Source organism: Ursus maritimus, unplaced genomic scaffold (assembly GCF_017311325.1).
Source record: "Ursus maritimus isolate PB19 unplaced genomic scaffold, ASM1731132v1 scaffold_34, whole genome shotgun sequence".
Classification (NCBI taxonomy): Eukaryota; Metazoa; Chordata; class Mammalia; order Carnivora; family Ursidae; genus Ursus; species Ursus maritimus.
The window spans coordinates 23,003,715-23,018,828 of NW_024426008.1; the positions used below are offsets into that span (position 1 = coordinate 23,003,715).

A 15,114-nucleotide genomic window follows, 5' to 3' on the forward strand; every position below is an offset into this window, starting at 1 on the left:
ATGCCCCCCGGCTCCCTCAGGTCCACCCCATCCCGCCCAGGCGCTCCCTCTCGCCACTCCCAAGCCCTGCGCCCCCTCGCCACCAATCCCGGGTCACCAGACCGTTCCTCCTCCCCCCAGCCTTCACTTCCCTGCCCCCTGTGCTGCTGGGCGACCTCTCCTCCTCCTCTCTTGCTTTCACGCTGGTTTGTGAGGTACGTTTGTATCTGTGCAGAATCACGGTGACTATGATCATTTCCTCCTCTTCTCACAGGAGGGGACACCCAGCTGAAATTGAGTGAGCTGCTCTAAGGCACATCTATGGAGGGATGCCTCTTACGTCCCAGGATCACACTTTCAGATTCCAAAGTAGCTGTTGATTTTACTCAGCAGAGTCTCGAAGTGCCGCATCCTCTAAGAGCTGCATTATTTGCTTTCGACAATGCATTGATTCCATAAAGATTTACTTACGCCTACTGCGCGCCAGGTACTCCGAGGAGCCCCAGGAATGCAGTGTTGAACAAGACAACAATGTCTACTCCTTGGAGTTTAAAGTTAAGTGGTGGAGGCAGATCATCGCAAGGAAACAAATGAACAAGATAATTTGAGATAGTGCTATGAGCAAAATAAAATAGAATGTGCGAAAGTGTGGAGGGAGGCTGTTTTAGATCAGGGGGTCGGTGCTTTACTAAACTTTACTCTGAAGAACTGGCATTTGCTGTGAGTATTGAAGTAGAAGATACAGTGAGAGGGGCACAGGCTAGGGGAATGCCTTCAAACTGAATGTTCAAATGTCCCAGGAATAGAAACACAAGACAGACATTTTTTAAAATAATTAATTAAAAACTTTTTTTTTTTTTTTTAGTAATCTCTACAGCCAATGTGGGGCTTGAACTCACAACCCTGAGATCAAGAATTGCATGCTCTTTTGACTGAGCCCGCCAGGCGCCCCAAGACAGACATCTGAGTGCGTATTTCATATGTAAAATGGGCATTGAAGATTAGTATGGGTTGTAAAAATAATGTGTGTAAAGTACAATGCCAGCTACAGGGTAAGTGTATCTGAGCTGGGTGACTGGATGGGGGGATTTAACAGGTAGAAGGCAGTGTACCTAGAAATTTAATAGCTTGGGGTTGCCTGGGTGGCTCAGTTGGTTGAGCGTCTGCCTTGGGCTCAGGTAATGATCTCAGGGTCCTGAGATTGAGTTCCGAGTTGGGCTCCCTGCCCCCTCATGCTCGCTTGTGTGCTCTCTCTCTTCCTGTCCGTCTCTCTCTCCCTCTCTCTCAAATAAATAAGTTAATATCTATAAAAAAAAAGAAATTTAATAGCTTGTAATATTCATGATTAAGAAAGAATGAAAACAAATGAATTAAACATTCAATTCGTGTAGTTAGAAAAAGGACATGAAAATAACCCCAGGAAATCAAAGGAAGGGATTATGTAAGAAAAAAACCAGGCATGAATGGATTGGAAAATGTATGAAACAGAACTAACAAAAGAAGGGAAAAGTCTGGGCAGGTACAAGTTGTGAAACACTAGGAAACCTGAATGTGTAGAGAAAGAACTTCTAATTCCCAAAGCCGGGGACATGTGAGCTTTTAGCTGCAAAAGAGCCCTGAAAGAAAATCCTGAGGGAAATTGCCTTAGAAACAAGCCTTTAGACAAAATAGCTGAGGAATCATCCTGTCATTGGGGAGGAAGAGCTGAGTGTTGTGGTCACATCAACAGGCCCCGCAAAGCTGCCAACTTAACTGCTGCGTTGCTAAGGTTTGTTGATTACAAATGAGTAAGTAACTGCCGAACTGTGGGGGATGTGGGGGATCTGGCGGCGGGGCCCCCGCCAAGTCATTTCACCATACATAGGCATTCCTGGGGCCAGTTCCTCACTGCTTCCCTGGCTCCAGTGGTAGAGACACTGAGCTCATACGGGTACATCAGAAGCTGTAAATCAAGAAGAGATTGTATGCTGGGGCCTGCCCTCTAGGAATCCCGCCCAAGCCAGGGTCTGAAGAAGCCCTAGACAGACCAGTGTGGAGAGAGACCCAGCTGTCCCAGTCATTCCAGCTTTTCGTGCTGAACTGCCACCTGTGGTCACATGAGAGAACCCAGGGCTTTGTGGATTCGGGAGTGGACAAAAAGTTTTTCCCTCAGCTACGAGAACAGAAGTGTCATTAACTGAGATTGGGAAGACTGTAAGGGAAACAGGTTTGGGGAGAGTATCAGAGTTGTTTTGGGGTAGGTTAAATTGGAGACACCTTTGAGACATCCGAGAGTTGATAAGGAAGCGGTTAGAGGTACAAATTTTTGAGGACGTAGTGCAGGTCCAGGCTGGAGATATAAAATTCAGGGGTCCTCATTTAGAGTCTCAACATAGTATAAACTCACTTAGGGAGTGAGTTTAGATGAGAGGAGAAGGGGTCTGAAATCTGAGTTCTGGGGCTCTCCACCATTTGGAGGCTGAGGAAGAAACAGGGAGTTTGAGGAGGAGAGGTTTCACGGAGGGAGTGCTTACGGGGGTCCAGTTCTGCTGATAGGTGTGATTGAGAACGGACTGAAAATGATTTCTAATTGTACAAAACAAAACCCCTATGAAATAGAATGTTTTTTTATTTACAGTGTATAGCTGAAAAAATCTGGAAATGGTTTTATTCTAAATCCCATAGCCATTTAGCAACAGAATTAGTGACTTCATAAAGTGCTAGATGACATTTACAAAATGCTTTCTCTGCGAGGAAACGTCCGGAAGTAGAATTCAAATTATCTAGAACAAGGACATCAAGGGGGAAAGAAAGAGAAGGTCTCGACTAAAGTGGGGGTACAGACCAGAAGAGTCACACGTCAGAAAATACAAGGCCATATTTTTTTTAACACTTGGCAGAAACAATCGAAGAAGGAGCCTAGGGTTAAGACGATTTTATTATAACGCTCACGTGGATGATTAAATAAGCAAGAATATTTGGGAAAGCCCCGAGAAAGAAGAAAATGAAGAGAGGCTAGCCCTACCAGTTATTAAAACATGATAAGTCCTGTATAATAAGATTAAGGTATTGGGACATGAATACATAGATTAATAAAAGAAACAAAGTAGAAAGATCTGAAAATAATTGCATCTGGAAATTTAATATGTGATCAAGTTGGCATCTCAAATCAGTGGAAGAAAAAGGTGCTCTTCAAAAATAGTATGGGGGTAAATGGATAGCCAGACAATCATATCTGTTTCTCCACACAAGATGAATTCCAAATGGGTCAAAGATGTTAAAAATTTTTTTAAAGAAATAAAGCTATATAAGTACTAGAAGGAACTACGAGCGGATGCCTCTGTCATGGAAGGATTGGAGAAATTTTCCAAACTCAAAATCCAGAGGCAATTAAGGAAAAGACTGAAATTTGCATTATCCAAAACAACAGCGACAATAAAATTTTTGCATAGCAAAACACATCATAAGCAAAACAAAAAGACAAGTTAAAACCTGGGAAAAAATATTTCCAACTTAGAGGAGATTGATGTCCAGTGGTTGTGTCCTAGAAGGCAAGGAGGACTTCCTGATTCACAGGATTTGCCCATCACCGTGGTGTAAATATTCCCACCAGAACAGATTTTAAATTCCCAAAATGCGCTCAACTGTACCGATGTGGCATCAACTTGGTCACAGAATTCCTGACGATTTAACAATCAGCACTTGTAAGCTGCCACTAGCCCCCTCCAGCCCATCACTGTAAACATCCCTAATATATGAAGGGCTTAAAAAGATGGAGAAGAAAAGGAAAACCGTCACCTTGTGGGAAATAGGCAAGAGCTATAAACACACATTCACAAGAAAAAGGAAGAAATACCTCTGTATACTGCTAGGACATGATCTCCAGTGGAAAAAAGCAAGGTGGCAAAACTGAAGGTAATAAACTACCATTTAACTAGAGGGGGAAGAAGAGATGAATATACCTTATATTTTGTAAAAAATAGATAAGAGGTGCTTGGCTGGCTCAGTCAGTACAGCATGCGACTCTTGGTCTCAGGGTCATGAGTTCAAGTCCCACCTTGGTCATTGAGATTACTTTTTAAAAAAAGGAAATAGATAAAAACAAAGTTAAAAGAACAAATGAAGGGACACCTGGGTGGCTCAGTCGGTGAAGCGTCTGCCTTCAACTCTAGTCATGATCTCAGAGTTCTGGGATGAAGTCCCGCATCGGGCTCCCTGCTCACTGGGGAGCCTGCTTCTCCCGCTCCCTCTGCCTCCTGCTCCCCCTGATTGTGCTTCTCTCTCTCTGACAAATATATTTTTTTTAAAGTATGGGGGAAAAACCACACCCCAGGGACTCCTGGGTGGCTCAGTTGGTTAAGTGTCTGACTCTTGATCTCACCGCAGGTCTTGATGTCAGCTTAGGTCTTTTTTCTTTTTCTTTCTTTCTTTTTTTTAAGATTTATTTGTTTCAGAGAGAGAGAGCACAAGCGGAAGGGCAGAGGGAGAGGGAGAGAGAATCTCAAGCCAACTCTTTGCTGAGCATGGAGCCCAATGCAAGGCTCCAACCCATGACCCTGCCATCACCACCTGTCAGCTCAGGTCTTGATTTCAGGGTTGTGAGTTTGTAAAAAAACAAAACAAAGCACAACAAAAACCCCATTACCTCTAGGGGGAGGAGGGAAAGGGGCAGAGAGACAGAGATGGAGATCAGACTTCTCTTCAAAAAAAAAAAAATTTTTTTAATTTATTTATTTGAGAGAGAGAGAGCACACGAGCTATTGGAGAGGCAGGGGGAGAGGCAGACTCCCCACTGAGCGCAGAGCCTGATGCAGGGCTGGATCCCAGGACCCTGGGATCGTAACCTGAGCCGAAGGCAGACACTTAACTGACTGAGCCACCCAGGCACCTGAGATCAGACTTCTCTGGTTATGGTTTATAGATTTGACTTTGTTAACTCTGCAACAAGACTTTTTTTTTTTTTTTAAGATTTATTTATTTATTTATTTATTTGAAAATGAGACAGAGAGAGAGAGAGAGAGCTAGAGCGAGCAGGGCGAGGGATCAGGAGAGAAACAGACTGCCTGCTGAGCAGGGAGCCCATCACGGGGTTCCATCTCACAACCCCAAGATCACCACCCTGAGCCGAAATGAAGAGTCAGATGCCTTACCAACTGAGCCACCCAGGCACCCCCAGACGTAATTTTTAAAAATGTTTTCAGAAGCAACCCCTAGAAGTCAAAGGCAAAATGAAACAAATGAACTTGGTTGTGTAATGACCTTGTTCTGTCTATTTTTATAAATTGCTACTGCTCTTTGAATAGCTTGCAGAAATATGAGTAGCTTCCTTTGGTACTGAGGTAACCCATGTTCTGAAGTTTTCGCTTGGAATTTTCCATACTATCTCACATATCTAACTTTGGCATTCCTTCCAGGTGACAAATACCATAACCTTGGCCAATTTCCTAGCCTATGTTCTCCTCGCCTGAGGCATCACCTGTCCTTTCAGACAAAACTACTCCCATCATAGCGCTGACTCCTTTCAGAAATAAGACACTGTGTTATTCTCCTAATAATGCCCCCTCATTTCCAAAGCTGTGGTCCATCCAGGGCATGTCTGTCCCAGGACCAAGGGAAAAGGTCATCATACACCCTTGAGGGTAATCCTCCTCCTTGAAATTCAAGAGTTTCTTGGATCCCAGGATTTGGAGTTGCAGGCAGCTAAATTTGACTCTCACAAGCTGAAGGACCTTGAACAAAATAATTAACTTCTCTTAGCTCCAGTAACCTCATTTATGAAACAGGGGGAGGATAACACCAATCTATGGGGTCATTGTGAGATTCGAATAAGATGATGTATGTAAAATGTCAGGTGTATACTCGGTCCTCCTTCTCTTCCCCTCCCTCTGCTTCCCTCTTTTCTTGTTTCGCACATTCTTTTTATTCAGTCTTCTTTCTACCTCCATCCTTCATTAAACAAAATGAATTAGATTAGGAACTTTTAAGGTTCTTTCAAACCCTGAGATCCTTAGAAACACTGATGGAGTACAATGCATTTAGATGGGGGTTGGCTGCTAAGGATTAGAAATTCAAAGATAGTAGAAATGTGGGTTTAGAGACCAATAGCGATTTTAATGGAAGAGGAGTTTAGGATCGAAGAAAACACAGGGGAAAGGTCTCCTTGGTGGAACTATTTTAGGGTCTCCGTAATATTAGAAATTCTGATGATTTGTGCAAGGGAGGAGAGGAAATAGGGAAGCAAGTGAAGGAGGTAAGGAAAAAGAAAAATTGAGAAGTAAGGAGGAGGTTAAAATAAAGTCAGATCACAGCAGGTGTTGGTGAAGATGTGGAGAAACCGGAATTCTCATGCACTGCTGGTGGAAGTATAAAATGGTACAGTAATTTTGAAAAATAATCTGGCAATTTCTCAATTAAACACCAATTTAGCCCAATTCCACTCCTGGGTATATACCCAAGGGAAACGAAGGTTTATGTCTATGCAAAAACTTGTACATGAATGTTTATAGCAACATTGCTCAAAATAGCCAGAAGGTAGAAGCAGCTCAAACCTCCTTCAACAGATGAATGGATAAATAAAATGAAGTCTATTCATGCAATGGTATTTCATTTTCCCAAAGACCTACAGATGGCCAACATGTAGGTACATGAAAAGACGCTCAACAGCATTAATCATCAGGGGAATGCAAATCAAAACCACAATGAGATACCATCTCACACCTGTCAGAATGGCTATATGATGATGGCTGAAGACCAGAAATAACAAACATTGGCAAAGAGTTGGAGAAAAGAGAACCCTTGTGCCCCATTGGTGGGAATGTCAATGCAGCCACTATGAAAAACACTGTGCACTATGGAGGTTTCTCAAAATATTGGAACTAGAACTCCCGTGCGATTCAGCAACCCCACATCTGGGTTTTTGTCAGAAGAAAACAAAAGCACTAGAGTGAAAAGTTATACACACCCTCATATTCACTGCAGTATTAGTTACAGTAGCCAGGATATGGAAGCAACCTACGTGTCCACTGATGGAAGAATTGATAAAGAAATTGTGGTGTATGCCATGGAATGTTATTCAGCTGTGAAAAGAATGAGTTCTCGCCATTTGCCACAGTGCAGATGGACCTTGAGGGCATTATGCTAAGTGAAGTCAAATACTGTATGTTCTCTCTGCTATGGGCAATCTCAAACAACAACAGCAACAAAAAGCCAAGCTAATAGAGAAAACAGATTGGTGGTGGTTGCCAGAGGCAAGGGTGGAGAGTAGGAGAAATGAGAGAAGGCAGTCAAAAGGTTAAAAAAAAAAGAAGAAAAGAAAGAAAAGAGAAAGTTGCCTTCCTGATTAAAAAACAACTCCCCCCCCCCCAACAACAACAACAAAAAAACCCTTAAAGTGGTACTCACTGGTCAACTCAAGTGTGGTTCACGCGTATAATGAAATGCCATGTAATGGCATTCAGAGGGGAGAACGAAAACAAAGAGGAAAGCTTTTAAAAAAAAAAAAAAGATTTTATTTATTTAGGGGTGCCTGGGTGGCTCAGTTGGTTAAGTGTCTGCCTTTGGCTCTGGTCATGATCCCAAGGTCCTGGGATCGAACCTGGCATTGGGGTCCCTGCTCAATGAAGAGCCTGCTTCTCCCTCTCCTGCTCCCCCTGCTTGTGCTCCCTCTCGTTCTCTCTTTCAAATAGATAAATAAATTTTTTAAAAAAGATTTAATTAATTAATTAATTTAGAGCCCGGGGTGTGGAAAAGGGGGCAGAGAGGAAGGGAGAGGAAAAGGGAGAGAATCTCAAGCAGACTCTGCTAGCTTGGAGCCTATCTCACGACCCTGAGGTCATGACCTAAGCCAAAACCAAGAGTTGGATGCTCAACCGACTGAGCCACCCAGGTGCCCTGAGGAAGGCTTTTTTATACTGATGCTAAATGTTTCCCAAGATTTAAACAAAAATTAATTAATTGATTAATAAAAAAATAAAATATGATCCATTGGAGTGATACATCTCTAAGACATTACTGTAATACCTATCATGTAGACCTGTGGGGAACTGTTAAAATGAGAACATGTAGGGGCGCCTGGCTGGCTCAGTTGGTTAAGCATCTGCCTTCGGCTCAGGTCATGATCCCTGGGTCCTGGGATCGAGTCCGGAATCGGGGTCCCTGCTAAGTGGGGAGCCTGCTTCTCTCTCTGCCACTCACCCTGCTCATGCTCTCTCTCTCTCTCTCAAATAAATAAATAAATAATCTTTTTTAAATCTTTTTAAAAAATGAGCATGTATATAGAAAATCCTAAGGAAATCTACAAGAAAGCTACTAGAACTAATGAGTTCCAGTTACAAGATTCAGTCAGGATCAAACACAGAGAAACAATGGGATTTCTATGCACTAGCAACAGACAAATACAAATAAAAAGTTTTTAAAATGCCCTTTGTGGTAATATTAAAATAAAAAAATATTTAGGGGTAATTCTAACAAATTGAGTACAAAGAATGAATACTGAAAACTACAAAATATTTCCAAGAAAAATTATAGAGACCTAAATAAATGGTTAAACATACCGTGTTTATGCATAAAACACTCAATATTGGGACGCCTGTGTGGCTCAGTCGCTTAAGCGTCTGTCTTCTGCTCAGGTCATGATTCCAGGGTCTGGGGATTGAGCTTCGTATTAGGCTACTTGCTCAGTGGGGAGTCTGCTTCTCCCTCTGCCCCTCCCCCAACTCGTGCTCTGTGTCTCTCAAATGGATAAATAAAAATCTTAAGAAATAAAAATTAAATTAAATTAAAAAAAAAAAACCCACCAAGTAACAGCAAGTATTGACGAGGATGTAAGGATACAGTTCTCCTACATTGCTGATGACAACACAAAATGATACAGCTATTCTCGAAAACAGTTAGGCAATTTCTTGTAAAGTTAAATGCATGTCTACCATTTACTCAAGAGAAATGTAGACATATATCCTGTGTTGGTCTGCTCCAGTTGCCGCAACAAAATGCCATAATCTGAGCTGCTTCACTTGTTATTTTCTCACAGTTCTGGAGGCTAGAAGTCCAAGATCAAGGTGTCATCGGGACTGGTGTCTGGTGAGAGCTCTCTTCTGGGCTTGCACATGGCACTTTTTTTTTTTTTTTTAAGATTTTATTTATTTGAAAGAGAGAGCATGAAGTTGGGGGGGGGGAAGGAGATGTGGACCCCTTGCTGGGCAGACAGCGGGGCTCCATCCCAGGACCCTGAGATCCTGACCTGAGTCACCCAGGCGCCCCACAAGGCCACTTTCTTACTCTGTCCTCACGTGCCTCTTTTCTGTGTGCGTGCAGTCCTAATGGGTGTCATGTGTTAATTTTTTTGTTTCACTTTTCTGTTTCATTTGAAAAAAATGTAACGAACCTATATAATTTTTATCCCCATCTCATATTAAGAATAAAACAAATCCAATTTAACATAAAATCACTTAAAAAAAATTGACAGTGGATTTTTCTCAGCCCATTTTTTTCAGCTTTATTGAGGCATAATTGATAACATCACCTTTTTGTTATTCATATTGATTGATTCATTTTTGTTTGTTTCAATTAGTATTTACAGAAGGTCAGGCCTGGTTTTAGGACTAGAACGGTGAACACAGCAAAGCTGAGTCTGCCTTCCAGTGAGCAGGAGACGAGGATCTTAAAGATTGCTGCAAAACAAATCAAGCAAATAATACTAAATAATAATAATAGTCATAAAAAAAGGAAAATTAAAATCTGCGAACAATTCTTTTAAATATCCGTATCTCTTTTCAGTCTGTATTTGCAACGTCTGCCTCAGGATGAGGAGCAAAGTCCAAGAGCCGAGTCCTGGGCCCGGTTCTACAGACCTGAGCGAACTCCTCACCTTGCTGAGCCTTACTCTCCTCCGCAGCCAAGGGTGATCGCGGCTGTCTCAGAGCAGGCGCTGAGGCTCTTCGCGATGGGTGCCCCATCGTCCTGTACATGTAAGTCTAGGTCTACAGATAATCTCTTTAGGCAACTCTTTTTATTTGAAATTGAAATTCTCTTTCTTCTCCTCTCTCCCCGCCTCCCCACCTTTGCCTCAAGAGTCCACAGACTGCTATTAAGAGGCGAACCTGTTAGCACATTCAGATACTATCGTGTAGCAAATAACTTTTAAAAAGTTAATAACTCAAATTAGTCCTAGTAGTTAGAACTGTGATGCCTTGGGGCACCGTGAGGATCTGCGTGTCATGGGAAGGGTTTCGAGAACAACCTGGACCTAGGCTCTTGGTGCTTAAAACAAAAACAAAACAAACAAAAAACCCTGTACAGAAAAGGACCCCCAAGACAAACAGTCTTTGCAGTTTTGCCCCGGGCTTCTAATTCACTCAACCTTTGTGGTGGAGCAGGCGAGGAATACTGATTTCTCAGCAAGCACTAACTGATGAGCAAAAGCCAAGCCAAACCAAACCAAACCAAACCAAACCAAACCAAACCAAACCAAAAGAAACGTTTAAAGATGCCCTCTGCTAGAACCGAATGTGTGCTAAACGTCTCAGGAGCTCCCCCCCCCTCCCCGCCCAAAGGCGCCCCGTGAGGAATGCATCCCGACACCGGGTAAGGAACGATCACAGCTCGGGTGGAGGATTCTCCGCGGCGGTGCCGACCCCGGGCCCAGACTGAAGTCAGACCGAGAGAAGGGAGAGCGAGAGGTACAACTGAACCCGGGAGGAAAGTCCTAACGCAGCTAACGGAGGGAACCTCAAGTCGGGGAAGCTCGGTGCCGCCTGAGCCTCAGGCTCCTCCCTCCGGTCGAGGCTGCGCCCCCGGGTGCTGCAGTTCCTGCGACGCGCGGAAGGAGGTGCTGTTCCCGCAGCTTCCCGCTCCCGCCCAGCCCCCCAGCCCCCATGAAGCTCCAGGTGATAGGACTTAGCATTTAGATTTCAGTTTACAGTTTTTAAAAATATATATATGTACATTTTACTTTTTTAGAGATTTTTAAAGTTTATTTGAGAAAGTGTGAGCACGAGCAGGGGGAGGGGCAGAAGGCGAGGCAGACTCCCCGCTGAAGGGGAGCCCAAGCTGGGTATCCATCCCAGGACCCTGAGATCATGGCCTCAGCCGAACGCAGATGCTTAACCAACCGAGCCACCCAGGCGCCCCTATTTTATTTTATTTTATTTTATTTTATTTTTTTATTTTTAAAGTAATCTCCACCCTCAACGTGAGGCTGGATGTCATGACTGCGAGCTCGAGTGTCCCACTCAACCAACTGAACCAGCCAGGCAACCCTCACTTTACAGTTTTGAGCACGTTTTCATTTTATCCTTACAACAGCTAAGGAATGGTTGGAGGGCAGGTCCTATCATCCCCATTTTACAGACAGAAAACTGAGAGACAGACAGTTTAAGTGATTTACGCCACGTCAGCCAAGTAGGCAGCAGAGCAATTTTTTTTGGCTCCTGACCCAGTGCTCTCTCCACTCTGCTGTCTAGAATGAAGCAGGATTATCAGGTACAACTAAGGAATGAACAAAGACCCAAGAATCCCTGACCACTCCTGTAGGTCCTTTCCACAAAGCTAATGGCCTTGGGAATACTGCTGCTCTTAGGATGTTTGGAGGTCAGGTTGGGCCCACTTCTGTTTCAAGCATATAATTAAATTTAGCTTTGTTGGGTCACTCTGTGGTCAGGGCCATGAACTGAGTTTGGCCAAGGGGAAGGAAGGGTATAAGCAGAAGTGGGTTGAGCATCTGCCACTTTTCCGGCTCAGTACCTCTCTTCTCATGGATCTGAAGACACCCAAAGTCACCCCTCAGTGTCTACAAGTTGGGAAACCTCTATATTGATTGCTCTTAACAAAGGCTGAGGGATGCTTGGGTGGCTCAGTCTGTTAAGCAGCTGACTTCTGCTCCGGCCATTATCTCAGGGTCCTGATCAAGTCCGGTGGAGTTCCGCGTCGGGCTCACTGCTCAGCATGGACTCTGCTTCCCTCTCCCTCTGTCTCTTTCCCCCACTCGTGCTCTCTCTCTCAAATAAATAAATTAAATCTTAAACAAAACAAAAACAAACAAAGGCTGAGAAGGCCTGGTGTACTGTCAGAGATCTAGGATCCCTGGGCAGCTCACGCTGCCTAGTTCGAGGAGCTTAGTAGAGAGATATCAGAGTCTTTGAATAAGTGTAAAAAAATTGGCCAGAAAATGTTTTCCTCCATTAGTGTATCTGCAGTTGTTTCAATAACGCTCTGTAACAACAGCTTTCACATCTGTGACGCACAGCCATTTTCTTGCTCACAAGCCTGTGGGTTGACTGCCCCCCATTCCTCTAAACTGAGGCTGCAGGTCTAGCCCAGGTCTGCTCTGTGGTCTTCATCATTCCAGGCCCAGCGGCCAGCGAGGTCAGGGCTGGTGAATTGCATAAGCACAAAAGAGCAAGCCAAACCTCACAAGCATATTTAAAGCCTCTGCCTGGGTCCCAGTCTCACCACACTGCATTGGCCAGATCAAGGCATGAATGCCGAAGAGAGGAACCCACTCTGTGCTAGTGGGAGGTGCTGCAAAGTTATTTAGCAAAGGACATGGATGTACAATTCTAAAAAAAAAAATTTTTTTTTTTTTTTGAGAGAGAGAGAGTGCTGGGGGTGAGGGGCAGAGGGAGAGAGAGAGGATCTTAACCAGGCTCCACACTCAGTGAGGAGCCTGACACGGAGCTCAATTTCATGACTCCAAGATCATGACCTGAGCCAAAATCAAGAGTCAGAGGCTTAACAGACGGAGGCACCCAGGCACTCCTGGCCGTACAATTCGAAAACAGAGAGTGCAGCATTGGGAGCAATGGCTCAGTGTACCCATCAGTTAGTAGTCTGACAATAAATAATAACTAACGTCCAGTGAATCTTACTATGTGCTAGGCACTTTTGTTAAATACTTTGCATGTGTTAATATATTCAATCATCACAACAACCCTGTGAGGTAGATACTATTATGGTCCCTATCTTACAGAGGAAACACAAGGCACAGTGAGGTTAGGGAAGAATTAAGATCACACAGTAAGTGTCAGAGGAGGGCAGGGCCGGACTCTCAACCACACTTGGCTCCAGTTTCCCACACAACCTGTGTGCGGTTTCATGCCCTCTTGCCTCTGTGTTTGCCGCGCCCTCTCTCTGGATCCTCTGCTCCCCTCTTCATCTTGTCAACTTCTATTTGTCTAGAGTCTTACCTTCTGGGAAGCTTTTCTAGTCTCTTCCCGAGTCTGATTAGATGTCCCTTCTCTGTGTCCCCAGCAGACTCTATCCATACTTTGTGGCATTTACCAGATTACATTGTAAGAGTGGATTGCACTATGACTTCTCCATCATTAGTTTTTCTCAAAATGCAATTCATGGACTCCCTGCTTAAGAGTCACCTGGGAAGTTTGTTTAAAATACAGGTGTTCCTGGGACCTATCTTAGACCCACCAACTCAGAACTGATGCAGGGCAAAGCCTATAGGAGTCTCCATTTGAAAGATGCCCCAAGGGGCACCTGGGTGGCTCAATTAGTTAAGTATCTGACTTTGGCTCAGGTCATGATCTCAGGGTCTGGGATTCAGCCCCACATCAGGCTCCCTGCTCAGGGGGGAGTCTGCTTGTCCCTCTCTCTCTCTCTCTCTCCCTCTGCCCCTCCCCCGGCTTGTGCACACTCTCTCTCAAATAAATAAAACCATGAATTAATGAATGAACGAATGAATGAATGAGTGAACGAATGAACGAATGAATGAATGAATGAATTCCCAAGATGATTCTGACCTGTGCCAAGTTTAACCACCACACTAGACAGGAGGGTGGCCATGCTTTCATGGACGTCTCCCTGTGTTCTGAATGAGGGAAATGAGCTGCACTGGTCCAGGATGCCAGCAGATAGCGCTGTGTCAACGTAAATGCTTTCGCGTGAGTGGGAGGAGGAAGACGGGAAGTTTTGTTTTACTGGAATTCAAGCCTCAGATGCTGCGTAATTGAATTTATTATTATTTTTTTCCTGCTCAATTTGCCGACCATTGTCCCACTTGCATGAATAAATTGATTTCTGACGGGATGAGGACTTGGCAAGGGGAAAGAGGCTGGTCACAGAGGAGATCTGAGCTGGCAGTACAGACGGGAAGGATATTCCTGATTACCCTTATTTCCATCCTCAATGATGGAAAGCTGCTCCTAGCGAGCACTCAGTGTTGTGAAATTACCCAAAGCATTCAAAAGAATATGCCATTTCAGCAAGAGGGTGGAGCCATGCTGTAATTTCTGGTAGTCCTCACCTGTTTTCTTTATGGACTGTCATATACCTGTAGGTTAACCTTTTATTTTAAGTAGGCTCCACACCCAGGATGGAGCCCAACAGGGCCTTGAACTCAGACCCTGAGATCAAGAGCTGAGCTGAGATCAAGATTCAGTTGCTTAACTGACTGAGTCACCCAGGCGCCACCATGGTTAACCTTTTCAAAATCGCTTCCCTTACAATCCAAAGTCTAGAACACTGAGTCTTCCTCCTGGGCTGAGTACTTCATTCTCCTAAGGGACAGGGGCCCCACAGACAACCCTTCCTCCCCCTTCCAGCCTCCCTCTTGCCCCCCAGGGGCATCCATGTGCAAATAACTGATAGGGCTGGCATGGGGCCAGGAAAGACTATCAGGCAAGGCCAGAGCTAGGGGCTGAGCTGTTTTCCTTTGCAGGGAACCAGGGGTGGGGTTTGCTGCCCTTTTAGCTCTAGGCAAACGGAGGAGAGAGTGGTGAACACAAAGGAGCATAGTCTCAATCTTACTGGGAGGGCCCAATTCATTTACTTTTATTTTTAATTTTATTTTAAGTAATCTCCGCGCCTGATGTGGGGCTTGAACTCATGACCCCAAGATTAAGAGTCTCATTTTCTACCAACTGAGCCAGTCAGGTGCCCAGGGAAGGCACAATTTAAAGGCATCACACAAATTAGGGACAATAACTATCAAGTAGAAATAACTACTGAGTGACCCAGTGTAAAGCAGATGGAAATGCTTCAAAGGAATGTGAGAAAATACAATTCTCCTTTTCCTTTCTTTTCATTCTTTGAACAATCAAGTTCAAAAGTCATTAGGTGGAAGGCCACGCAAGTTTAGGACTTCATGGCCCGCTCCTGGTACAACCGCAGGCAAAGGCATCTGCCCAGCACCGCCCCCCCCCCCCCCCC

General features: G+C 44.3%; 2 long non-coding RNA genes across 2 annotated transcripts in view; one reads left to right on the top strand and one right to left on the bottom strand.

The window, feature by feature from the left end:
• The first annotated feature begins 8,880 nt into the window (after positions 1-8,880).
• The window catches only part of LOC121100128, a 16,509-nt gene continuing 10,275 nt past the window's right edge, over positions 8,881-15,114 (top strand). The window contains exons 1-2 of the long non-coding RNA XR_005831857.1: positions 8,881-9,036; positions 9,733-9,923. This is a non-coding gene — a long non-coding RNA (uncharacterized LOC121100128). The remainder of the gene's footprint in view (positions 9,037-9,732; positions 9,924-15,114) is intronic.
• Positions 9,070-15,114, bottom strand: part of LOC121100129 — a 6,379-nt gene continuing 334 nt past the window's right edge. Inside the window, exon 2 of the long non-coding RNA XR_005831858.1 lies at positions 9,070-9,626. This is a non-coding gene — a long non-coding RNA (uncharacterized LOC121100129). The remainder of the gene's footprint in view (positions 9,627-15,114) is intronic.